The sequence below is a fragment of the Pezoporus occidentalis genome, unplaced genomic scaffold, assembly GCF_034315485.1.
Source record: "Pezoporus occidentalis ecotype Australia unplaced genomic scaffold, CSIRO_AGI_Poc_V1 ctg106, whole genome shotgun sequence".
Taxonomy (NCBI): domain Eukaryota; kingdom Metazoa; phylum Chordata; class Aves; order Psittaciformes; family Psittacidae; genus Pezoporus; species Pezoporus occidentalis.
The window spans coordinates 619,009-646,521 of NW_026912843.1; the positions used below are offsets into that span (position 1 = coordinate 619,009).

The 27,513-nt window shown below is 41.3% G+C and overlaps 1 protein-coding gene and 1 long non-coding RNA gene across 3 annotated transcripts in view; both read left to right on the forward strand.

The window, feature by feature from the left end:
• The first annotated feature begins 14,742 nt into the window (after positions 1-14,742).
• The window catches only part of SLC6A11 (solute carrier family 6 member 11), a 111,947-nt gene continuing 99,176 nt past the window's right edge, over positions 14,743-27,513 (forward strand). The window contains exon 1 of one of the 2 annotated variants that reach the window (XM_062620186.1): positions 14,743-14,848. The gene's annotated coding sequence lies outside the window, so the exon portion shown is untranslated. The remainder of the gene's footprint in view (positions 14,849-27,513) is intronic. The other variant, XM_062620204.1, reaches the window with a different exon arrangement.
• Positions 21,782-26,693, forward strand: LOC134164323 (uncharacterized). The gene is made up of 2 exons (XR_009965100.1): positions 21,782-23,111; positions 26,428-26,693. It is a non-coding gene; the product is annotated as an uncharacterized LOC134164323 (long non-coding RNA).

The following is a 27,513-nucleotide window of genomic DNA, read 5'->3' on the forward strand; positions in this document are numbered from 1 at the left end:
GTGTGAGGCATCCCTACTTGTGGCAGGGATCCTTTCCAACCCTAACTATTCTATTATTGTGGCCCCAAATGCAGTGTATGTTTGCTTGTACCAAGTACAGTCATGCCAACGAATGGCTGCTAGCGTGTATTTTTTTCTCCCTAGCCCTTCAGAATCATAGAATAGTTAGGGTTGCACCTTAGTGTGCAGATTATCGTAAAGGGAGACCACAACTGCTTTAATTCCCTTATTTCCCGCTTTTCATCTCAACGAAGTCTCTTATAGCTCCATAGAGTCAAAACAAGGTATCTTTAAACTCTTCTTTTCCAATGAGGTGCCAAATTTCTACAATTTTTTACCCATGAATACTTGAGACACTTCCCTGCCTTATTTATGGATTTGCTACATGCAATTTACTGCCTTCTGCGAATTTATGCAGTGGTCCTATAAACCTGGTTGCCCAAGGAGCACAACTGAATAGGAATAGAACCCTGTATCAACTGATCAAAAAGAAAAGGTACAGTCTCACTGTGCCTCCAAGTTCCTTAATCTCACAAAGCTCCGTTGCTATATTCAAGGGTCACAAAATGCATAAGGACTGATAACAGTGTTGATACTGAATTAACAATCTGTGATGCTAGCAGCTCAGCTCTAAAGATGAAGCCATCCATGAGTCTGCAAAGCTCAAAAGACATATCTGCTTTTGCAGCTGATTTTCAGTTTCATTTCTTATCTGGCTTTAAAGGATTTGCTCTGTCAATAATTACGCTGTTCTGTTCTATCTGTAGTGACACCTGTAATTTTACAAACCTATTTTCAATTTCAAATTGTCATCAGCAACGAAAACTTAAATTGCACATATTGGAGGGTTGTGATCTTCAATGCATCAAAATGAAAGCCAAGGAAAATTAAACAGATTGTCTAAAATAAACACCACAGCAGTCTGGTTAATGGAACGGTCATAGCCTTCTGTCAGTGAGTTTGTGCAATCTGCACTTAACTGGAGACTTGCCTCAGCACAAGATAATGTATCCAACTGAAGAATCAAACGTTCGCCATTTTGAAACAACAGCTTAGCCTTTTGGGCTTTTTTTAATGAACTTTTCAAGAAGAAAGAAGGACTTTCAGCTGTTAAAGTGACGTTTGCTTTTACTTGATCTAATCCAAAGTACCCAGTTTTGCATTAAATAAGAGCAGAATTAGTACCTGAATTAATAAAGGGAATAGAACATTTTAAAATGAAGTATGCTTTATGCAAGTGAACCGCAATTTTTTTTTTTTCTAATTAAAATTGTTCCAACCTCCTGATGTTACAAAAGCAACCTTTCTATATTCCTGATATGATTTTCTACCTTGGACAGTACTTTTACTGAAAAACAGACAGTAACTGCTGCTCATGAAGTTTTTAGGTAGGTTTCATGGGTGAGGGTTTTACTAGCATGTCTTCTTGAAGATGTTACCCATATATATGAATTGCTGAGGTGAGCAGCTCGAGAGAGGACGCCTTCAACACCGGAGCGGGGGAGAGATCAGCGTCCAGGAGCCTCAACTCAGGGCGGCAACAGCCGCCGAGGGAGCCTCGAGTCCTCGACAGACCTGAGCAGGAGCCGGCAGCTCAGCTGACGAGAGCGAGCAGCTGATTCACACGGGGCGGAGCCAGGAGCAGCGGCACCAGCCCTGAGTAGTTAAAAACCTGCCCCAGGGAGTTCGGCGAAGAGAGCGGGTCGAGGCGGTTGGCGCGGGTAGGTGAGAGCTCTCCATATGGCCAGGGCCTGGTCTGGGAGCTCTGCTCTGGCTGCCCCGGCGGTGGCCAGCGTAGGCACCAGACAGAGCCGATGAGAGGGAGGCTGCAGTGCAGAGCTCGGGGTGCAGAGAGTGCCTGCACTGGTCAGGTGAGGGGAGGGGGCACAATGGGCAGGGCTGCACTCGGTGCTCCCTGGTGGAGGTGCTCCTGCAGCAGGGGCTGAGCTGTGGGACGCTGTCAATAGGCTGCAAGATGTCAGGGAAGCTGAGAGAAAGCAGCACTGCTTGCTCCAGACCCAAACTGTGCAGGGGCCTCAAGCATCCCCTGTAGCTCATGGAGGAAAGGAGGCCGTTAACCCGGGAAGCTGGGAATTAGTAACAAAAAACCAACCAACCAACCAAAAAACAACAAAAAAAAAAAAAGAGGAGGAAGAGGACAATCAAAAGCAAGGGGCTTCCCCCTAAATCTGTTGTCCCCACCCAGAACCGCTTTACTGTCCTGCAGTTGATTACCGAGGAAATGCACCAGAAACAGCCGGCTGATGCACTGGTAAAGAAGATCTCTACTGGTGCTGCCAGGAAAAAGCAGTGCGTCGTAGTGGTAGGGGACTCTACTCTGAAAGGGATAGAAGCACTCGTCTGTCGTCCTGACCCGGTCTCAAGGGAGGTGTGTTGCCTACCAGGGGCACGGATCAGGGATGTGGCAGAGAGGCTGCATGCTCTAGTAAGTCCCACGGACTATTACCCCCTTCTCGTGATACATGTGGGTGCTAGGGATATAGATAGTAGTAGCCTGGGGAACACAGAGAAGGACTACAGAGCCCTGGCGGAGGTGGTTAGGGGCTCTGGAGCTCAGGGGGTCTTTTCATCAATTCTCCAGGATACATGGGAGGACCTAAAAAAAGCTAGGATTAGCCAGGTTAATAAATGGTTAAAAGGGTGGTGTCATAGTCAGGGGTTTGGGTGTCTTGAAGACAGGACCTAACTTTGTAGGCCAGGTCTACTGCAGGGGGTGTGTGTGTGTGTGTGTGTGTGTGTGTCTGGTTTTGGTAGGAGGCTTGCCAGACTGGTCAAGAAGGCTTTAAACTAGATGTGTTGGGGGAGGGGGCATCATTCCATCCCAACACATCCAGTCAGTTGCCAGCACCTATAATAAATAATAAATGCTGGGAGCAATGTAGAGATATTCCAGCCGCTCCAGGCAATGAGTCGGCTTCATCTGGAGCTCGGCTCAGATGTCTCTATACAAACCCCCGTAGCATAGGGAACAAACAAGAGGAATTAAGAGATGTGTGCATGTCTATGGGGGTATGATACAATAGGCATCACAGAAACATGGTGGGATGGCTCCTATGACTGGAGTGTTCGAATGGTAGGTTACAGGCTCTGTAGAAAGGACAGGCCTGGCAGGCGGGGAGGGGGAATTGCCCTTTATGTTAGGGATAGGCTGAAGAGTGTGGAACTCTGTCTGGGAACAAGTGATCAGTTAACAGAGAGTTTGTGGGTCAGGGTTAAAGGGAAAATAGCTATGGGAGACATTACTGTGGGGATCTGTTACAGACTGCCTGATCAAGGAGAACCTGCGGATGAAGCACTCTACAGACAGGAAAAGCCTCACGCTCACAGGCCCTTGTTCTCATAGGGGACTTCAACCACCCTGACATCTGTTGGAGGGATGGTACGGCCCAGCACAAGCAATCCAGGAGGTTCCTCGATTGTGTGGAAGACAACTTCCTTCTGCAAGTAATAGAGGAGCCAACAAGGAGAGGTGCCATGCTTGACCTCGTGCTCACCAACAGGGAAGGGCTCGTTGGAAATGTGACACTCCAGGGCAGCCTTGGTTGCAGCAATCACGAGATGGTTGAATTCGAGATCCTCAGGACGTTGAGAAGAGCGTGCAGCAAGCTCACTGCCCTGGACTTCAAAAGAGCAGACTTTGGCCTCTTCAGGAACCTGCTTAGGAAGGTTCCATGGGATATAGCCCTAGAGGGCAGAGGGGCCCAGGACTCTTGGTGGATATTCAAGGATCACCTGCTACAAGCTCAGGAGTGTTGCGTCCCAACTAGAAGGGAGTGCAGCAGGAGGGCCAGGAGACCTCCTTGGATGGATAAGGAGCTGCTGAGGAAACTTAGAGGGGTAAAAAGCAGCTTATAAAAGGTAGAAGCAAGGACAGGTGGCCTGGGAAGAGTACAGGGATGTTGTCCGGGAAGCTAGGGACAAGGTTAGGAAAGCTAAGGCCCAGCTAGAATTAAATTTAGCTAGGGATGTTAAGGATAACAGGAAGGGATTCTATAGGTACGTAGCGAATAAAAAACAGACTAGGGACAACGCAGGCCCCCTCTGGAAGTTATCGGGAGAACTGGCTACCCTGGATTTGGAGAAGGCTGAGGTTCTCAATGACTTCTTTGCCTCAGTCTTCACTGGCAAAGGCTCTGACTGAACCACCCAAGTCTTGGAAGGTAGATGCGGGAACTATGAGAATGAAGACCTTGGGCCCACTGTAGGAGAGGATCTGGTTCAAGACCATCTTAAAAACCTGAACGTGCACAAGTCCATGGGGCCTGATGAAATCCATCCGTAGGTGGATTCGCCTGAAGGAGCTGGTGAATGAAGTTGCTAAGCCACTGCCCATCATATTTGAAAAATCATAGCAGTCAGGTGAAGTTCCCCATGACTGGAAAAAAGGGAAATATAACCCCCATTTTCAAGATGGGGAAAATGGATGACCCAGGGAACTACAGACCAGTCAGTCTCACCTCTGTGCCTGGCAAAATCTTGGAGCAGATTCTCCTGGAAGGCATGCTAAGGCACATAAAAAACAACAAGGTGCTTGGTGACAGCCAGCATGGCTTCACTGAGGGGAAATCCTGCCTGACCAATTTGGTGGCCTTCTATGAGGGGGCTACAGGGGGTGCAGTTGATGTCATCTGCCTGGGCTTGTGTAAAGCGTTCGACACTGTCCCACACGACATCCTTGTCTCTACACTGGAGAGACATCAATGTGATGGATGGACCACTTGGTGGATAAAGAACTGGCTGGATGGCCGCACACAAAGAGCTGTGGTCAATGGCTCAATGTCCGGCTGGAGACCAGTAACGAGTGGTGTCCCTCAGGGATCGGTGTTGGGACCGGTCTTGTTCAACATCTTTGTCTCTGACATGGACAGTGGGATTGAGTGCGCCCTCAGCAAGTTTGCCGATGACACCGAGCTCTGTGGTTCGGTTGATACCCTGGAGAGAAGGAATGCCATCCAGAGGGACCTTGACACACTTGTGAGCTGGGCTGAGGCCAGCCTTATGAAGTTTAACCATGCCAAGTGCAAGGTCCTACACCTGGGTCAGAGCAATCCCAGGCACAGCTACAGGTTGGGCAGAGAAGAGATTCAGAGCAGCCCTGCAGAGAAGGACTTGGGGGTGCTGGTCGATGAGAAAATGAACACGAGCCGGCTTCAGTGTGCACTCGTAGCAGGAGGAGGTGATCCTGCCCCTCTACTCTGCTCTCGTGAGACGTCACCTGGAGTACTGTGTGCAGTTCTGGTGTCCTCAACATCAAAAGGACATGGAACTGTTGGAACAAGTCCAGAGGAGGCCACGAGGATGATCAGGGGACTGGAGCATCTCCTGTATGAAGATAGGCTGAGAAGGTTGGGGCTGTTCTTCCTGGGGAAGAGAAGGCTGCTTGGAGACCTCATAGCAGCCTTTCAGTATCTGAAGGGGGCCTATAAGGATGCTGGGGAGGGACTATTCATTAGGAACTGTAGTGACAGGACAAGGGGTAGTTTAGATTGGATATAAGGAGGAAGTTCTTTACTGTAAGGTTGGTGAGGCACTGGAATGGGTTGCCCCGGGCAGTTGTGAGTGCTCCATCCCTGGTGGTGTTCAAGGCCAGGTTGGACAAAGCTTTGGGTGAGATGGTTTAGTGTGAGGTGTCCCTGCCCATGTCAGGGGGGCTGGAACTAGATGATCTTAAGGTCCTTTCCAACCCTAACTATTCTATGATTCTATGATTCTAACAATTTGCCAGTGATGTATCACCCAACTTGTGACAAATTCACAAAGTTCTACCTCTCTCACACTTGCAGGTTTTAACTGGAGTAGAATTCTTCTTCCTAAGGCTGGTCTATTACTCAACCATCAGTTATTCACTTTGGTGCAGTAATTACCAGGAAAAATATATAGCAGTGCTACCCGCTTAGCTTGTCAGAATAGGTTATCATACTCTGGCCAAAAAATCTATTGTTTTAGCAATTTCCAATATAAATACAGCACTCAAAAAACAAACTTGAGAGAGGAATGTTTTCATTCTTGGAAAACTCCCAGATGTATTTCTGGAAAGCATTATAATTTTATCTTGGTGCATGCCTGGGCTTGCTCCTAATATGACTGACTGAGGTACCGTGCAGATGGCGAAAGCTACAGTCATTCATCAGAGTAATGTATTCTGTTGCCATGACCTTACTTTGCTCCAAGTTAATCTGCAGTTACATTTTTTAATTATTATAAAATAATTTGGGAATCTGGGTTAGTACCAGCACCCTCAGAATCCATAACAATTGCATTTGCAGTGGTATTCTCATTACTGGTTACTGTTCTTATTCCAACACAAAGTGACATAATTAAGATTCAAGCACATGACACAAACTGTCGCTGGCATTTGGCAGGTTTGTGCTGCTGAGCAGGTGCTGTTGCATAATCAACTCCTTGAAAAGCCAACCTCTGATAACCCTATTTTCACTAGTACAGCACACCAGTGGAAGCTGCTGTATTAATTATACCTGTAAAGTACTGAACATTTTTATATTAGTGTTCATTTATAAAAATAACAGAACATCTAATCAGATTATCACTTCTTAAAGTACAAGTGGGAACTATGTTCTTTTATTCCTCAATTTAAAAATTCATTTTAACAGAATAAGAACTCTGAAGACAATCCCAAATAGAACAACCACTACTGCCACCTCTAGTTATTTTGCGGTATTTTTTATAGTGCTATTCCCCCATTTATTGGCTAGAAAACAATAATTTGCTTTACTTTGTTTGAATTAGTTCCCAGTTTAGGTGAATTAGACACCACGTAATGGCATAGCTGTAAATTTAGGGATTACAAGAGCAAAAACCCTGAGCACAACTCTCAGCTCTGAGATCATTTAACAGCTCTCAAAACTTTTACTGAATGGGACTGGTGATGCCATAATCATCCTGTTCTGATACACCACCGTTTCTGTTCTTACTGCTACCACTTCTTCCACTTGCTTCTGTTTCAGTTGAATGCTCTGTAGAGTAAGTGCATGCTGGATCAGGAAAAATCTGCCCTGTTGATATTACCATAACTCTCAGTGCCTTAGTTTCATAGTGGAGGTACTTCTCCGCTCTGCTTCTGCTATAATTATCATCTATTACTTTTTTATACAGATGGGGTGAAGTGCTGGCAAAATATGAAGTTTCAGCTGCAGGGTCTCCTTTATGGTTCTAAATAATGAAGCATAAAAAGTAGAATCACTGTAGTCCTGGGAGTTCTCAAAGCAAAGTGCAACCCTTTACGCCTGATGTACTTTCGATTTTGATTTGGCAGGCTACCTGCCTTCTGGGTGGTCTTAACATCTCTAAGTCCTCTGGCAATGAATAGACTTTATTTCCAAAGCAACTGGCTATATCCTCTTTTTTAAAAAAAAGTATTATTCAGCCACTTAGCCCTTTCAGTTTTGCTCAGAAACTCTATTCTAGACTTTTGGTGGTTCTCAATTCAGACGGAGAGAAAGTTTCTAGTAACACTGCATTATGCAAAGTCTTTCTTCAACAAGTACAGAGGGGAGGAGTAAATTAAATGTTGTTAAAGGGGAAAAAAAAGTGTTTTTTAATGTCTCTGCAACAAGGCAATGGAAAACTCAATTCTTACATACTGCCTCTTAACTGTACCTTAGAAAGATTTATTTTGTATTTTGCTAGTGTAGTTCCATCTCTTAAATGACAGATGTAAAGGGATTAATCTTTCTAGTCTGGTGCCACTGTGTGCTTACAGTGAGATAACATTGTGTAAGGATGGTATTTTAGCAAGGAGTACTTCAGCATGGACACATGACCTACGATGAACCTGCAAGGGCATTCAGGAGAGGGGGAAAGAGATCAGGAGTACAAGGGAACCAAGGCCTGGCAGGTGTTGGCAGTTACCATCATGCAAACAAAATGGTTGAACAGAGTTCCCCATGTGCAGATTTCATCTGTCTTTGAAGCAGAGAGGAATGTTTTGAGGAATGGGAAGGTTCCATCTCAGTATGAATACCATAGTTGACTCTTTCAGAGAATTTGTATGAGAGATTTTCAAAGGTTCTAATATAAATTCTAAAATCACAGCACATGTTTCCCTTTTTCACTGTGACTCTACACTCTGTCAGCACATTACTGGAGCTAGAGAAAAAAATGTTTTATTAGCATCTCTTAAAAAACTTCTGCCATTAATCATTGAAAGCTTAAACAGTATCACCAGAACAGTTCTTTTGCATCACATTCCAAGTACTGCAGAAAAGCACTTGATCATGTACAGTAGTAGTATCATTGCACCGTATTTTTAAATGGTTTAATGTGTAGTTTCTGCTTTTCTGGCCACAAAAGTATCCGCTCCTCAGAGAAACCCAGGTATTACTCTATTATACTTAAGTGTGAACCACTGGAATTTCAACAACCTGAAAACTGTTATAACTTTCATGTGGGAGGATATACTCATACTCTTAGTATGTCAAAGCTTTCTCCTGAGGCTGTATTTAAAATTCTTAGACTGTGGTTTGCAATTTAAGTAAGACTTAATGTCTGCATTGCACACCATTTTTAGGTTACAGAAAGCAATGACCTTCTAGCAAACTATTTAGACGTAAATTAATTTCGTTCTTCTTTTTCTATTAAACCTAAGACAATGGTTAAACATGGAAATCAAGAATGCCACAGCAAATAATCACTGGGAATGATCATACCACTGAATATACCTATTCTGCATGACTGCAATCTACCTCTGTCATGGTTCAGTGCACTCACTAGCACTGCTTGGAGAAGATTTATAGTGTGATTAAAAACTGGAGAAGTTTCAACAGAAAGAAACTCCAACCCTACAGGTTCCCAAGTTATGTTTCTCAATAGATTTATCTTTTTCTCATTTATACTGAAATCTGTTATCTGGTTGCAAAGGGCTGAAATCTCCCAAATCTTATTTAACATTTGTATACAAAAAAAACACAGCTATGTTGGGTTTCAACCTAACAATAGTGTAGCATAAAACTGTAGCATCAGGAGTTCAGTTCTGGAGGACAGGTTCATGCTATAAATGCATTTCCTCCCTGAGACATGTCTTGTTTTGAAATTATTTTACCAAGGCCAAATTATCACTAGAAGTGTATCTATAGCTATGCCTACTATATTTTCAAGTTTTCTCTTTTCCCCAGGAGAAGACCCACATGTTTAGGTAAGGCTGAATTAATTCAGGCTCATCTGACGCCTTTCAACATTTTTAACTGAACAAGAGATATGCCAGTCATTTGGATCTTATGATTCTAACACCAAAATAGATACTGTGAAGAACTATTCCGGCTACCTAAGAAAGATTTTGAAATTCGCAGAGGCTTAAACAAGTCTTGATGACTTGAATTATTAATATTACACTGAGAAAGTAAATGGCTATCATATTGTCTTAGAAGTAAGCTAATTGTAAAATTCAAGTTTAGATGTTGGCACAATCTGAATATCTGATTCAGTTCTGATGAAAATGTCATTCGTCTGAGTATGTGTAAACCCATACAGATTTATTTTAACCTCTGTTATCTGCAATTCCACATTGTTAAAATAGGGCCACGTCCACAACATCTGCTATTCTGAAACTGTATTGTCATCCAGGTTTTAGTCCCAGTATTTCACTAGCATTTGGATAATCAAGGCAAGAGTATCCCCAGCTTCCAAGCATGTTTATTTTCTTCACCGTTCATGCTTACTTCTAAGACAATATGAATTTAATAATATTGGATGACCTAAGGATCTTCACTTCACGTTCTCAATTATGCCTTAACTCTAATCAGCCTCACCAGAGGCCTCTGTTTACGGCCCCTGTCTGTGAGCCCCATTTAAGCTCAGGCCTGGCTCTTAGTCTCGAGCCAAGCTATGTTGTAGGAGTGTTCATTTCCAGCTTTGTCGTAGTTGTGCCTAGCCATAGATGCTGCAGATCTAAACCCTGACCTGCAGATTCATTTTTCAGCTTGACCTAGGGCTTGCCTAACTTGCTATGGATGTTCCTGTGAATCACTGCTTATGTCTGACCCTGCTTACCGTCATTAGATCTGATTCTCCCCGACTTTGGGAACTGGTGCTCTTGGCCTGTCCCTGAACACACTTCATCCCCATGGACTTGCCTGCAGATATTGGCTTCTGGCTGACCCTGATGACCACCTCTGGGTCTGTCTGTTTGCCTAACTTAAGTACTGTGGGACAGGACCCTGGCTGATGAGGCTCTTTCTATGTGGGGCATATTTGTTTTTCCCATCACTTCAGGAACAGTGAGCACTTGTAGTCCCCTAATGCTGTTTTTCTGGATTGTTATAAAATGACCTACCTGTTAGACCACAGGACTTCTTAATTCATACAACCTACTTTCCTTTGTAACTCCTGAGGTTTGTCTTATTACAGACTCTGCATTTTTAATTCAGCAGGCACTGCAGAAAGGCAACAGTATTACTTTTTTTTTTTAAACACAGATTTGCATTTCCTGATTTGGCATGTTTGTAATTATCCAAATGTGTTTCCATTTCAATTTGCTGTTTGCTGTCTTTGTGCAGCTGCATTTGGATTCTTACCAGTTTGCCATCTCAGATTGTGAATAGCCCAGTTCCCTTTATGCAGGCAATGATTATGCCTTTTTTTTTTTTTAACTAGAAACAGTTAAAACACCAAACCTGCAAACTTACTCTTGCAACTCACAGATGGGTAAATAGAAGAGGAAGAAAAATACACAGTTGAAAAAGAGTCAGAGAGCTAAATATGGAAATAGTTACATCAGGGAAAGCTTCTGGTATACAACTTTCTCATGTGAAATACTGTTTATTGACTCAGCTGGAAAAGGGAATAGTCAAGCCAGAGCAGTATAATAATCTCCAATTCCTTCTGTAAGTAAGGAATTCATACTCTTTCATCTGTGACTTATGTGGCATCCAAAGGGGTGCAGAACAAATTCTTACTGGCATCAGACATCAGAATGAAAGAGTCATGGGAATTGATTATGAAACCAGCAGCATTCATCTTCCCTTCAAGTTTTTAAAGTTATCCCTAGCTATTCAGGGAAAGTGAATTCTGTCAATTTCTGACAACATAACGAAACAGAGGTGCATTTTATTACATAGCATCTGCAGAGCAGAGAGCTGGCATGTGTGCATCTCTCTTTAATCATGCACTGAGGCCAGCAATTCCTCCCATCTGTGACTTAACAGCAAGGAACTCTTCCTGCAAGAATATTGACTTGCTGAAGCTTAGCAGTACTCTGCCTTCTTTCTCCTCTAAGTATGGAGTACCTTTGGAGTAAATACTGTATAGTCATCTCTCTCTGGACTCAAAACACAGAAAATACCCAAGCTGTCGTGTGTTCCAGCAGATCTCCCACATATATAGTAATATATGCTATTCTTTAGGCATTATTCAGGGTAAAAAGTAGAGAAGAAAGGGTCATTAATGCAGATGTACTTGCTAGTCTACAAAGCACGATGGCATGAAAAGTTTGGGGGGGGGGGCCATATGGTGGTAGATCACTACTCGGAGTAATGATGGCTTCATTCTTTGCATTAGTCTGATCCAAACCTCCATGCCTCCAGTGGGACAAGGAAGCCTGTGGGACAATGATGTGCTTTATAATTCTAATAGCTTGCTATGAGTACATGCTCTACCTCAGAGTTAATGCACAAGAGTAACAATTACAATGAGCTTTCTGTTGCAATGGATTTGAATATATAAAAGATATTTTATTGAAATAAGCAGGAATATTACTATACTAAAGATGCAGAAAAATATTCAAGGATTGATTTCTTGTCAGAGTTTTAATCAAGACAATGTATATTTTAGTGAAGGAAAAGCATCTAGATCTTTAGCTTTGTTTTTCTTGTTGAGTTTCTGCTGCCAAAGCTATAAATGGAGAAGAGCTCAACAGAACTAAAATGTAAAATGAGACTTAAACAGCACTGTCAAAAAGTCTTTCATTGAAGCCTCCTTAGATTCTACTTGGATTTAGGGACTCAGTTTTGTTCATCTGGGAGCTCAGTGTTTTATGAAAGACCTAGAACTCTGAAGCTCCACATCCAAACATGGACAGAAAAAAAAAATAAAAATACCAAAAGCCCTATAATAATAAAATCTTCTGAAAACAGCAAGACGTTTTATACTGTTTGGCAAATCTTAAACTTGATTTACTAGGGCAATGCTTTAATGTCCCATATGACTGTGAAATTGGAGTTCTATTAATATTCTGCCTTCTTTTTGTCGCAAAGAACCACAAAATGTTGGCAGTTGTTGAAACTGGATGTTTAACTCAAAAGGTTAGAGATTTTTAATCCTTTTGTTTTATTTCTAGTGCAGCTAATTTGCTTTTTTGCAAGTATCCTAGCAACCTTCCCCTCCCTCCTCCTTTCTCCAGTACCGTAAAGGTTAGGTAAGGATTCTAGAGAGATTGGCCTAAAATATAAAACAAAGTGACAGAAGAACATTTCTTAAAGGCATAACTTACTTTAATAATATTCTGACAATTTCAATGCATTTTAAGGGAGAGGGGACAAGAAGCAAAGAGGCAATCCTGAAATAACTTTAAACAGTTTGTAATGTTATGAAGTATTAGACTGGGTAAGGGCTTAAGCTTCACAAAGTGTTACCTCAGAACTAGGAAACATTCCCTACCAATTCAGGGACAAGTCCTTTAATACAGTATTTGGCAAGATGGAAACTTGAAGAAAAGAAAAAACAAACTTGAAACATATCCAAAACCACACTTTGTTCTCCTGTAGCAAAATATTTGCAGCTAGAATTCAGTACTACTAAAGTTCTCATTGTTTCTGCAGTTATGATAAGATTTATACCCATAACACAACATGTAGATGATACTAACAAATGTGATTTCCTCACTAAGCTCACTTCTAGTGTTGTAGGCACCTTGAGCTGTCAGACTAAGTTAGACTTTACCACTATTAATCACAGCCTGAGGTAAAATGTACCAGATGTACTCAAGCTACCTATTTCAACTAAATGCTTGCTTCTGACCTTCAAGAAGGTTCTAATACAAATAGGGTTTCCTAACTAGGGGGCTATATTTAGCTATTTATGAAATTTTAACTACTTAAGTCAAAATCTGGTAGGTTTTGGGTATGTCCACATGGGATTAAAGCTGAATAGCCTAGCATAGCTGCTGGAATCTGTGCAATCATGTTGGTTATGCAACCACCTAGGCTTGTGCTCTGGTTTGTTGGCCTTTTTCCTTCCGATTTTTTTTTTTTTGGGGGGGGGGGGTGTATAGGGGTTTTATTTAATCTAGAGATCTTGTTGAGCTACAAGACATGTGCTCAACATGGATGCATCTCCAAGAACATCTTTTGCAACAATTTATGCTTTTCATTTGTTTTGAAGTCTTTCATATTCTAGCCCTCATTTTATTCCTGTATCTCTACAAGCAAACAGCTATTCTGAATTCTAAGACTGGTAACTTTCCAAATACAGCAGGGATGGAATTTAAATTTACACTGGTTTTAATATGATTAAATTACATTATTTCATATTAATATACTTATTTTAAACAGCTTAAATCTAAAACCAGAACACTTCCGTACGCTTTCACAGTTTGCACAGCAACAACAAAAAGACTGTACAACCTGGGAGTCTTTAACATTACTCACAGTAAAAGTATTTATCGGTCAGTTCTTTACAGAAAACTTACAGTTACCTAAACCTACCTGCTCTCAAACATAGGTTCTACCTCATCAGGCTGATGCCAATCAGCTGGAAGGCACTGAATCTTTTGAGGAAGAAAACCTTGTCAATTATAGAAATTAGCCACCAGAGGGAGCCTGCACTGCTGAGCTGCCACAGGCGTGTTCCCCTCGGCATCAAACCAGGTAAATGAAGACTGCCTACCTGCTCTGGTATGAGACAGATTGATTTATGTTAAATACGCTTCCCAGGCTACCTGCACAGCTATGCTGCAAGCTGACAACTGCAGCAGCAGCCAGATTAGTTTGTTTGTAAAACAAGCTATTCCTCTTCCATTCCAAATTTAGAATTCTACCTTTCTTGGCTGGTAAACCAAATACCAGCATCAGGGATCAGCCATACTGCACTGTTCCTCCACTGCCAGAAAGGATTTGGGAAATCTTCTCCCCTTCACATGCTTTCCCGAGGCATCACTTGGACAAAGGAAAGAATGCACTGCAGGAATGCCTCAATATGGCCAGGGCACAGGTTATATTTAATAAAAACTACAGCCAAAGTGGCTGCACTCAAAAGCCTTTTTAAAGAGCATATTTAATTTGTGATCCACTGTCTACCATACAACAAGGTTTGTCAATACCACTTAAAAAATCCCAAGAATATAGAAGGAAATCTCAAATGTTATAGATTGCCACAGTTTGTACATCATGGCTTCAGGAGAACTAAATCCAAACCCACCGCCCCTTCACTTAACCCCTTCCCTCCATTCCTTTGGCTAATCAGTGTAATTACAACCAGGCTTCATCATGGAGCACCAGCGGGGCTCATCGAATGAAAGCACATGGCCCTTATCATCACATTAGCACATACTCCTCCTCACTATCCTTAAAGCATGCCTCATATCCTTGAAAGCTAAAGCGCTGTGGAGGTGAGAGCTGGAATTACTGCCTGCCTTTTCCCAGCCTCAGAGCACTGCAGGAGAGTTCCCCCAGCCATGACTGAGGGGAGCGGGTTTGCAGCAAGGCAGCCACCAAGAGAAAGAGGGCTGAACGCGCTAACAGAAAGTTTTTACCACAGAGAAACACTTGTATCCCGTTTTCGGGCACAAGGAAACGTTCCTCTTCCCAGAAAACTACCTCTGGATTTAGTACTGGGGAAATTAACCTGCAGGTGGCACGCCGGTGCCCAGAGCCCCGAGGTGAGTGTTTTGCCCCGGTGTAGCTCCAGTACAAGCCGGTTTTCCCCCCTCTGATGTTCTGTACCAGGCTTACCTGCACCATGTTCTCCTGAGAACTCGCGTTTTCTCTCTTCTCGTTGGGCTCGCCCGAGGCGTCCGCGCTCCCCTCACAGAGGCTCTAGGCTGTCCGTCATGGCGCGGCCTGCGGCCTCACACCTCAGCGTGGTAAACATGGCGTCTCCCGGCGGTGGGATCAGTCCCACCCGCATGAGGCGCCCTCGGGGAGGCCCGCGAGGCTGTTTTACCTCAGCGCGGCTCGCCTGAGGTGCGGCGGGGAACGGGCCGCTCTGTGCCGGAGAAATGGGGGAGCAAGGCTTCCACAGCTCTGCTCGGCTCTGCGTTTGGCAAGCAGCTGCCCAGGCACGGTTGTCTTGAGCAGGAAATGCAACTTTGAGCTCTGTAAGTAAGCTTGTTCTTTAAACCAGTTGGAAAAAAAAAGAGACATTTTCTTTCTTTTTGTGTATGTTTGGGGTTGGTGTGCGTTCCCATGTGAACATATAGGCTCTTTGTCTCTCGTTTGTGGGTAGTTTTGATTGTGCTGTTGAGGTTATGTGGGTAGAACTGTGCTAAGAGAAGAGTCAGATCAGGTCAGCTTGGTTGAACTGGATCCTGTGGTGGTAATTTGGGAATTTCAGTTGATATTCTGTGTGCAGCTTTGCCAAATAAAGGGAAGAAGAAGAATGGCTGATACTTAATTACCAGCACTTACTGCTCCACAAAAGCTTTTCGCCAGTGTTTTCTTCTCTGTGAAACATCCCCAACGTTTTATTACAGTCATTATGTAATTCATCAAAACCAAACAAAGGTCCTCATCTGACCAGATAAACAATGGGTCATCACTCTGGAAATCTCTGGAAAAGCTGAATCTCCCAGGTTGATGCCCTGCTGCAGATGATGAGGGAAGGATGCGGGGGGCAATGCTGACCACTTTATGCTGCTGAAGTTCAGGTAAGATTTTCTAGGAAGACCCACAGAGGTTTTACTGCGTGTACTGGTGAGGCTAATAAATCCTTCAGTTTTTGTAGTAGCTTTAAATAATGCTTGAACAAGATGCTAAATTCAGTGTGCAGTTTGCTAAGCATGGTCACTGGAATTCTGCTGCTGCCATAAATGATGGCAAAGACTGCTAAAGACTGCCTATCTTTTTGTGAGTGAGAGAGAGGTCTTTTGTTCTTCATAACATTTTTAGAATTTGAGAGAGTCTGATGGTTCAATAATGCACAGTACCTCTGACAAGTGGTTTGGCCTTCATTTCTGAGTTATAAAATGGGAGATGATCCTATCCATCAAGGCTGCATAATAAATAGGTCAATAATTGAGATCTAAAATATCACAGGCACTTAACAAAACCCACTGATAGTTGAAACTGTAGTGGTGTAATTGTTCATTTTAAAGTTTTGGGGTTTTTAACATGCCAACAATTATGCTGTGCATGAGCTACTGACCTAGAGACAGAAGGGACAAGAGGAAGTGTTCCTGTCAGCACAAAGTGATCCTTTAAATGACCCTAATTTAGAGGCCAGCCAGAAAATTAATTTTTGCTGATCTTTACTCATCTTGTCTGTTATTCTTTGCTGTGCTATCTGAATAGGATAGTACTGTGCTTGTGTATGGGTTGGCTTCAGTAAATGGGTCCGCAATTCATAGCCCTACTTTTACCGCGTCAATAACTCCTCTTTGCTTTCAACACCGCAGGTATTTAATCTGTATCAGGGGGCTCAGATGCTAAAATCAGAGGAATAGGGGAGCACTGTACAGTCCAATAATCCTCACAATCTCTGATCTTGCAGTCTGAAGAGATGCTCCTTTCTAGTCCTCCAGCTGTCTGTGCTGGCACAGAGGTAGTGCTTCTCCCTGTATATGCTTTGTTTCCTTTTACATTGCTTCCTTTGGGGAGCCTGCAGTGACTTCCAGAATGAATTCCATTGAAGCTTCTGTGTCTACCTGTGTATCTGAAGAGCAGTCCACAGCAAACAAACAGCATACTACAAGTAGTTGCAATGAAAGAAGAGCAGCAACTTGGCAGCTGCTGCTGGAGAGCTGCTGCTGACATGAGAGGCAAAGGTTAGCCTGCCTGTCAATCATTTTCTCAATAATTTTAAACCAGTTTACTAAATTCAAGCAAATTTAACTTTGACGTTAAAAGGTATGTTACTGTGCTTTTGTAAATCTTGAAAACAATTGGAAGAACAAAGGTTAGAATGTAATAAGCAGCTACACACCTCTGTGTGGGTGTGAATCACAGAGGTAAGTGAGGGGATGGAAGATCCTTGCTGCTGGTATCAAAACAGCAAACCTGCTAGTGTATAAGTTACAGACTTTAACTGCACTTAAAAGTGTCGTGATCAGAGACAGAAACTAAGAGTCCATTAATTAGTTGTATGCTAGAAACTAGCAGCAAAGAAATGGAAAGATAACACTTGAAAAAGCTTGTGGGACCTGGACGAAGATGTGATAAAAACTGAAATTAGAACATATTTGTATCACTGGAGACCTGGTAGACTCGGTAGGAGAAAGTGATAATATTGATTGTTACAGTGGTGAGATCAATCTAAAAAAATCCAGCCTGTATATGTTAAATTAGAATATTGAAATACTAGTGCTGAGGAACAAAATTAGGGACTAGAAATGCTGATGCAGAGTTTGAGTGAGGATTTTAGGAGGAAGAAGAAGCATGATTGGTGAGGACATCCAGTCATCTGAAGAGGCTGTTTTTTGCAGGAACGATGTGGATATTATTTTACATGAAGGAAGTAAGTAACAGGGCATAAAAATATGAGGGTTGTGGTTGTGTAGAATGAGACATGCTCCAATATTAAGTCCACAGAGTTTTGCCTTACTGATACACTGCAGTAACGATATTGCCACTGTTGCCCACAGCCGTAAGAGTATCAAAGATAACGTATTTGTTTAGCAGTCTCTCTTTTCCATAAACTCAGTTATATTATTTTTTCATTCTGTAGTTCTTTTACATTGCGTTCTGGTATGAGCTGTTCGGTTATTCTGACTGGAAATGACTGCTGGCTACTATTTCTACAGTTGCTCTCTATTTATTCTTCAAAAAACATTAGCACAGCTTTTTTTCCCAGCCATAGAGACCTTTCCTGTCTTTTGCAGTTATTGAAATTTGCCATTAAAAGTTTTTAAAACTCCTGAGTAAAGTTTCCTAGACATGCTGACTTTAAAGCCTCCTGAGTTTCAGTCGTTACAGAACGCATTGTATTTCACTCACTCTGTGTGTGTGTGTGTGTGTTTTCTCCCGGGGCAGCTTTTTTCACAGCTTAGGTTCCAGAAATACAGTGAAATGCACTCAATTCCTATCATTGCATCCATTTTTCTAATGAGCTTTTAATTCTGTGCTGGTTTGATTTTACTTACTTTGCTTACACAATTACCTATTCAAAAGAACCAAGTAGATAATATTTGGAATTTTCATCTCTTTGTCAAATCATACCAAGTCCTAGTCATTTGTACCCTCTAATATCACTACTTTTTCTGCGATCACCTCCTCTTTATCATTCCATAATTATCCTTATACTGTGATATACATTTTAGCTTTGGTTCATGTTAGAGTTGATGCTATTTGAGTTTAGAAAATATCTGTTGTACTGCTCAGAAATAGGAAATACAATAATTTTTTTTTAGTACTGGTTGACTGAACAATTCAGCTTGTATTGTCCAAACTGAAGTTCTCCATGATTAAAAATAAAACCCTCTTGATTCTTACTCATTGCATGTGGCCAAAAAGTTGATTTAATGTGGTTTTATGGAGTGGAGAAGATGGAGCTAGCCGCCCATCTTCTGCTTCATTCACTCAACCATCGATACTCAGTGTTTGAAAGCAAGAATGGTTGGCTTTGATCTGGAATGACACTGTCCCTCTACTTCCATCCTAATCCTTTTTATATGGCTATAGCAACTGATACCACATTTGATGTGAATCGTTTCTCCATGTATTTGCACTACCAGTTATATAAGGATTATTTTAATAAATAAGCAATTCCAGAGCATCTTATCTAAGACTGCTAGTAGTATGGGTAGAACAGACAGTTGAACAATTTCACTTCACAACCATTAGTGCCAAGATCAATTATTGTTAAGTATCAGTATTTTACACTGAGACACTTACGCTTCTTATTTTCATCTTGCAACAAGTGATAAAATGGTAGTATGTTTGTTTCCAGTTTGCTGTTCAAAGACAGTTGCACCAGATGCATGTTCATATAGCCTCATCTTCTACCCTTTGCTAGGAGAGTGAGATGATTCTTCTTTGAAAACAGCTGTCTTGGTGGGGCTGCAAAGCAAACCATTTCAGCCAGAATGGAAAGAGTTTGCTCGTAATAGGAGTGAGATCAAGAACAAAAATCTCAGGGTGAGGGAAGAAGGTAATTCTCCAAATGTTCTGGGGAGAATTATGTGTGTGTTTAAATTAGCAAGTCAGTGTTTTGGAGGGGTTTTTGAGGAGCAAATATTTAGCCTGAAGCTATAATTGGTGTCTTGGTTGTAGAACTCGTGCATTATTGTTCCACCTGAAGCAATCCTACTCCTTGTGAAACTAAGATTGAAATTGCACACTGGGCATCATTTTGAGGGCCTGATTTGTAATGTGAATGCAAGGTCCTCCAGTACGCACAATTAATTTTCTTTTAATTTAATGCCTTTCAATGATGCTATCTGCCTGTCCTCTAGATGATGGCTTTTCTTCCTGCTAACAGGACAAACTGGTTTTTAAGCTTCCATTCCTATAATAAACCACATTAAGCTTCTCTGCTTTTATCCCAGCTATCTAGCTACTAGAAAGGTATTCCCATTCTGCCTTTCTTGATAAGAGGTATAAGAATGAATTCAAAGAAAGCCATTTCAACATCATATTTTCTCCTGTATGTTTTCTGGCTGCCTGTTTGTCGTTTGTACTAGAGGCCTCCTGCTCAGTTTCAGTGCTGATATGCACCGTCACTAGTGGATTCCTGCCCGCAGGCTTCAGAAACTCATCCAATCTGAGTGTGACACATTGTCTTGGCTCTGGGAATGCAGAACAGACTTTTCTGATGATATGTTCAGCTTCTAAAAATAACCACATCAGGTAGCCAGTGATTTCTTTTTTTTCCAAGACCTAACTGTAAAACATAGTAACATGATGTACTGGCTCCCTGTAAAGCCACTCCACTTCTTTTTAGAAGAGAGAGATGTGGAGAAGAAGAATAATTTAAAAAGATACAGCTGCAAGTACTTGGCAAAGAATGACTTTAACTTCAGGCTGTGTCCTTCAAGGTATTTAACTTTGTAACAGGTATTTATGAGCTCTGTAGCTCAATTGATTTTTAATTAAATGAATGCAAGTAATGAAAATTACTTTCTGCATCTCATAGCTATAAAACAGACTGTTGACCAGCCTGGGAACAAGTCTGGAAGTTATGAACAATGCAATGCAAGCTTTATTCTGGGGCATTGAATAGATGCCTCTAATTATGTCTAACCATTTGTAGAGCCAATTAATATACGGAACAAGAAAGCAGATCACTCAAATCCAGGTTGAGGTCTGAGTTATTTGGGATTCGCAGCAGAAGAGGCAGGTAAAATCATAATGTGCTGAATATTTTAGAATAGAGTACACATTACATCTTCAGAAGAGAGTAAGAATTGAAGCTGCCAGTTCCCTCCATTCTGCAAATATTTGTTCACGATTTGGTTTATAATATCTTGTGATGTTCCTCTGTATTTTTGTGGTGGCTAATTTTTCTTATTACAGTTTATTGCATCTGCACCCAAAGATTTCGCTCTGTCTTCCAATGACCTACTAATTGCAGGCACTATTTATTAGCTGTAAGGAAAATTAAAACTTGGAAAGAATATTATAATGTTGGCTGTAGCATTTTTGCTTTGTAGCCAGCAACAGAATTTAGAAGTATTTTTGTAGTGATATGAAACTACAGATAAATCATTAAAAATTTCTCATGCAGCTTAACAGATGTACCACAGATCTAGTTCGTGTTCTATTATAGATAGCCAAGGGTCACTGTCTTTCATGAAGTATTCATCATCCAAGCTATGCAATTCAACTGGCTTAATATACCTCAGATAAATTTTTCTAAGCAGTGAGTTTTGATGTAACTTGTCCACCAGGTAGAAGTTACATGGATGGAAAATACGTCCTAGTAGCCACAATACTGCTAGTGAATCCTCACTGAACAGTTAAATCATGTTTAGATAAGGGGGGGGTAAGTTTTGATAACTCAGAAGACTGTTACCAAAGTAAACAAATTGCAACAGAACTCAGTGTAATCACAAATAATCTTAACTGTGGTGTAAGTAGATAAATGTAGTCATGAAATGAAACTGCAAATAGTTCAAATTACTGTTATTGTACAAACATCCTCCCCTATTGTCCTGTGGAGAACTGAGCTTGATACAGTTTGGGGCAGGGAATATGACGTAAACCTCATCAAGCTACTCAAATATACAGTAGGCTGAGAAAATCGCAGCAAATGTGTGGATTTAGAAAGAAGACATCCATGAAGTCCTACTCAGCATTAGCAGGATTAGCATTGTACATGTTCCAGAAGATGATAAGAAACAATTCTTTCCTCCTTCATCTTTTGGCAGGAAGAAACATCAAACTAAATGGCTCTGCCACATCCTGATTTTCAACAATGTTTTCTCAAACTGATGGTTGCTGCTGGTCTTGCCTCTTTGCTGTGTGTGAAATCCACTATGGCCAGGGAGCAGGGATATCCTTTTTCAAGCTGCATTTTTGAACTCACGAGCATCCAAAGCACTGGCTGTAGTGTTTGGTGTGTGTGGCTGTCCCTGTGGTTTCTGTGAGCCCGACTTGGTTTTCATCAGTCCTTAGCAGGGGATGTCCAGCTGCTGATCATCTTGGAGACAATTCCTGTTGGTTGATAACACAGGACATGAGTTTCCACCTGTTAGGTGATGGCCTCGGCCTGCTGCAGACACTAACACTAGTCCCACTGCTTGGCTTCTGGAGTAGTTGAAAAATTCATTATGGTCTTGATGAAAAGCCACTGGAAAATTCAAGCAAGCAGTCAGGGTGGAAGTAATTTCTTAGACTTTTTTTTTCTTCTTCATTTATCAGTCATATAATTGGATCTGAAAATGTGTTGAAGGATGTTTTTATGAACATAAAGCACTGGGAAGTCTGGCATTATTCCAGTTAATGGACTCCATGATTATGTAGTTGCTCAGTTCAGGCTGTTGCCAAGATTAACAACAGCAACAAAATGTGCAGTACTGGAGCACAAGCAGAATTATTACTGTTTCCCATCAATGTTGTTACTTGTAAAAGTGATAAACATAGCAGCAACTTGTCAGCCTGGGAATTCAGCAGGAGGTGGGGGTGTCTGGTCAAAGGGACTGTCTGTACCGTAACCCAGCAGACAAAGTGTATTTCCGTGGCAGTGTACCTACCAGAAAAGTGTTTGAGAATGTTAATGACTTTTAGTTGGTTTAATTGCATGTGATGTACTTTCTGGTCAGTGTGCAAGACGAGGCTTTTTTCTACTTTTACACACACTTCCGTTTATAAACGGATGTAGTGGCAGCCTAGGTGGTCTGGTGTTGTGTTTGGAAGGCATTGGTACTTCTATCTTCCTAGGAAGTAGAAAAGGTCAAGCAGTTAATGAACTTATTTTAAGGAATATCAAGTCCTGCTCCGGCCAGATATTCAGCTCTGACAACATTGGGTTGCTGAGCCAAGGGCCTATTTTGTTGTCATACACCTCCTGCTGAGAAACCCATTTTCTAGACAATAGTGAGCACTCAAGTGCAGAAAGGCGATGGAGGAAGGCTCCCACTTGAAGAAGTCTATTGCTGGAGCAGTGTTAAATAGCAGCATGTAGCAAGTAAGTTCTGCTACATTACCAGCATTCTGTGGTATCTGTTCATACTGCAGCAAGAAATTTTCAGGGAAACAGGAGTGCTGTAATCTGGTTTTATAGCTGTTAACTGTACCTGCTGCAAACACACTTAAAACCAAGCATACCTTTCCGTTCTGTCAATGCATGCCAGTTTGACCAAAGGAGGCTTTTCTTTGTAAAAGTAAATTGCATAACAAAGATTTAGCTGTAATTTGTAGATCTCAACCCTCTGAGAGACCAGTCATAGAATAAATTTTCTAATGTTTCTAGCGTCAGTGGAAGATTTAACCAGACTCTTCAGAGAAGGTACCAGGGAAGTAATGCGAAGGCACCTGTGGTTCACCCAGGTAACCAGTGCTTGTGGGTGGGGAAATTCTCTCTCCTGAGTGCATCCTTGCTGTTACCTCTCTCACTAATCTACTATTGCATGTTTGACTTCCATTAAGTAGGAATTGTACTTCCACAATTGTTTTCTATATAAGGTTTTTAAGTTAGTTTAATTTTGATATCTGATAGCAAAAAAAATCTGCTTCAGTGACTGAGGTGTGCCTGGTTTTGATACAGAATTTCCTGTCTGTACAGATACCCTTAAAAGATTTATTAGATCACAGCACATCTGGTGAGGCTTCATAGTTGGTAATGAAAGCAAGCAAGTTTGGCTTGGTTTCTTTTTTAACTGCCAAGATTTTGTTCAACTCTATGAATCATTCCTTATAGTACTTAGCCATAGCATTCTCAAGCCAGCAACATAAATAAACTTAGCAAAATTTTGTTGATGAGGTATGGACTTCCTATCTTTGCATGTTTGTTTCCTTTAGAAAGCACCTGTAGAAATAGTGTGGTATAGTGTAGAAAAAAATGTAGAAATATTCCATATACAAATAGTTCCATGTTACATCTAGAAAGTGGTGCCTGATCTAGAATATGTTGTAGTAAATCATTCATTACTAATAAAAAAGACAGTATAAATGGGAAGCCCGTTCTAAGCCACAAGCTACAGAATTAATCATGTCTAGATGAAGAACTTTTATACAGACTCCTTTCCAATGCCCACAAAACGCAGGGATTTTTTAGTATTTGTGAATGTGTTTTGAGCTAATCTCGAGTGAAGGAAGTAAATGCAAATTTTAAATCCAAGTTTTCATTTAACTTCTCCAGGATTTGGCTTTGGCCTATTTGCAGTAGGAATGTGATTATCTATCTGACTGAGAGAACTACTGCTCTTCTAAGGAAAAATAAAAGCTTTTGAGCAGATTTCAGATATTTCCTAATCTTAGTAGTCTAACATATACAAACCACTTAACAGGAAGGGTAGTGCCTTTATGCCAATATGCAAAGTAAGAGGTTTTGGTCCTTAACCTTGAAATTAACTTGAACAATTTCATGAATGTAATTATGATACTATTGTTAAAACTGAAGAAAAACTAGCTTAATGGTTATATTTAGAAGTAAAATCTTTTTAATGTTAAAGGATATATTAAATAATAAATAATGTTAAATAATAAGTAAAAGTAATAGTGTAAGATAATGCTCATCTCAGTCTCCCTTCTGGCAAGTTAAAGCCATTCCCCTTGTCCTGTCCCTACAGGCCCTTGTCCCAAGCCCCTCTCCAGGTTTCCTGCAGCCCCTTCAGGCACTGGAGCTGCTCTGAGGTCTCCCCTTCAGGAGCCTTCTCTTCTCCAGGCTGACCCAGCCCAGCTCTCTCAGCCTGGCTCCAGAGCAGAGCTGCTCCAGCCCTTCCACCATCTCCGTGGCCTCCTCTTGACTCCAGCAGCTCCACATCCCTCTCGTGCTGTTGCCGCAGAGCTGGATCAGGACTGCGGGGGGGGCATCTTCCCAGAGCGTAGCAGAGGGGCAGAATTCCCTCCCTGACCTGCTGCTCATGCTCTGGGGGTTCAGCCCAGCACACGGGGGTTCTGGTATGTGAGCGCACATGTATCTGATTATATTCAGGTAATTAGACCTTGCAAACAAAGATTAACACTTGTGTTCTGAGAGCCATTTTCAAGCATAAACTGAAATGACAGTAAAAGGCTGACAGGACAATCTAGCCTGAGAAAGCTGACATAGTGATCATTACTTATCATTGCTGCTAAATATGGTGGTGGTTTTGACTGTGCCTGTTTTAAAAAAAAATAAAAACACTAAAAAAATTATAACCCCAAACACACAGAAGACTTGCCCATTAGCATTATACTCTGTAACATTATACTATTTTAGCCACTTAATTTTTTTTTTTTAACTGTTGATTCAGTCAGATCACATTCCAATACATTTGCTGTCAAATTCATCAAAAGTTGTGGTTTTGTGTATTTTGTTTTTTTAATTTGTGAAAATATCTGTATGTGTGTGTTTAAGGCAAAATGGATGAATGCCTCTGCACTGGTTGCCATATTTGGGTTGGTAACTGACTGCTCAAATCATCAGGCCAAAGCATGAGCAGTGGTTTTGTGTACTCACACTGCTGCCTCTTGAAAGGACCTATTTTTTCCAGAGGTTGTTATATGCAGCTTTTGAAATTCAGTCTTTTAGAAAGCTTTCTGAAGATCTAAATGTCCTGATACTTTTGACATCTTTGTCTTTGATTAACATTAGCTTTCTAATATTAATCTATCCATGAATAATTTCATAGTATTCACACTATTTTATTCAAAATAATGAATTGAAGCATCTTAGAAGATACTACTTGTAAAAAAAAAAAAATGAAAAAAGAATGAAATATTCAAAATGAAAGAAAGATGGGCCTTAAATTGTCATGTGAGTTTTAGTGGTGCAAGGTTTTTGCTGTATTAGATCTTGGGAAATGCATCACCTGTTTCCTTATGTCAACAGGGACTGCAGTGCACTAGGGTTTTTTGGATGTTTTTTAAATGGCCATGATGCCCTACTATTACTAGTTTTCAGTGTCGTATTTTGAACTGGAATGGAGTTTGCAGGCATTAGTTTTTTCCATACTTTAGGGATGCATCAGTGAGAAAGACTGTTACTGTTTTTGAAAGGGAGTTATATCAGGAGCTGCTTTTTGAACACCTCACCCCCTAAATCCTTAAATAAACCAATGCATGTTACATTTTCTCTCTACTATGATTGTATGAAAGTCCTTTCCCTTTGAGTAAGGTTCTGGTCTATATAGGGTTTGGAGAGCTGGGTATGTCAGGTTCCAATTTTAGTAGCACAAGGCTTCAGTGGTCGCCTGGCACTTGACAGCAACCCACAGCGAACACAACGCAGTCAGCCCCATGTGGAGCCCACCTATAATTTTAACACAGTGCAGTCAGCCCCACATGGAGCCCTCCTGTAGCTTTATTGGTGTGCTCTGCCTGCCTGCGGATAGAGGGCACCCCTTTTCTAAGAATCCTGACTGATAAAAGAAATAGATTCGAGGTCCCTGAGTTCAGACAAAGCAGAAACAGGGTGCGGTAACGGTAGCCCGCACTCATGGGCTAGAATTAGATTATAGCCCAGAATGAACTACAAACTAGCAAGACATCAGTGCTTTTCATGCCAGGAGAAATTCCAAACTTTTAACCTTTTATGTATGAAGTATTTAAAATGTCAACCGTTTTCTTGACTTTCTTATTCTTAAAGATTTCCTGGATTTAATAAATCAGAATAATACTTAGAAAAGTTAATTTTAACATTGACATTGTTCCCTCACTCCAGAAAGCAACACCTGGTTGCTCTCCATTTCAACAACACAAAACACTTCCTGGCAGTGATGGTCTTGAGTGTGTTCAGCACAGTATTGCCTACTAGATAATGGCATCTCAAATGTTGAGTAAAGCATGCATATAGCTTCAGTGAGGATTCAACCTTTCTTGTTAAATCAGGACTATATTTGTAGCTTGGGCACCTTGAAAGTAATGATGTTTTTCAGAGTATAAGAAGTGCTATGAAAGATCATGAATAAAGGTCCATTTGGCTCTGTATTTTTAGTGACAATCAGTTTAGAGGAGTTTAAGAAATAGGAGACTACTTTGGCGATTACGTTCAGCAGACATTGTGCCTAAACTAATGGTGGGAGCACAGAATACCAACGGATTATTTCCTTACACTGAGCAGTTCTGCTAACACTTTTCTTACTATAGACGGTAAAGAGAAAGGAGCCAAACTTCTCATTCTTCCTCCTGTTCTGAAGCCAGAACTACATCTCTCAGGATGCATCCTCTGTGTGATGTGTTGCCTATAACTTGTCCTATAAACACTAGAATATTAAGGAAGTCAGACATAAGCCTTTGGTATAAGTTATGCATAAAATGACCTTCTGTAGAGTTTATTCTTCTCTCATGCATTTAGTTTTCTATGGATTAGGCTCACTGTTTCTGGTAGTGTGATTGTACCCAGTGCCAGACATGTGGAAAAGAATTTGAGGCAAGTTGTATTTTAAGCTTCTCTTTTCAATGTACTTAAACAGTGTAGGATCAGTTTCAACTTGCCTGTAGATATGATAGGAATAGAGGATGAGGTAGAGTAGGAGCTATTAGGATCATCTAAATAATGTTCTTCACACCTCTGCTTTAAACATAATGTTAAAATAATGTTTTCATGACGTTCTTAAAAGTTTCTGCAAAGCTTTTTCCCACTCTTAAGTATCTGCCTATTTTGTCTCATGTTCTTGAATCATAACACCCAAATAGATACCACCCATTTCTGAAAGAGTGCAGCAGTAGTTCCCACATGTCTTCTGTCACCCTCCCACCATTCCCATTATCAGGTTTCCAAAATCCATGCCAGCAAAGCAGGGACCTA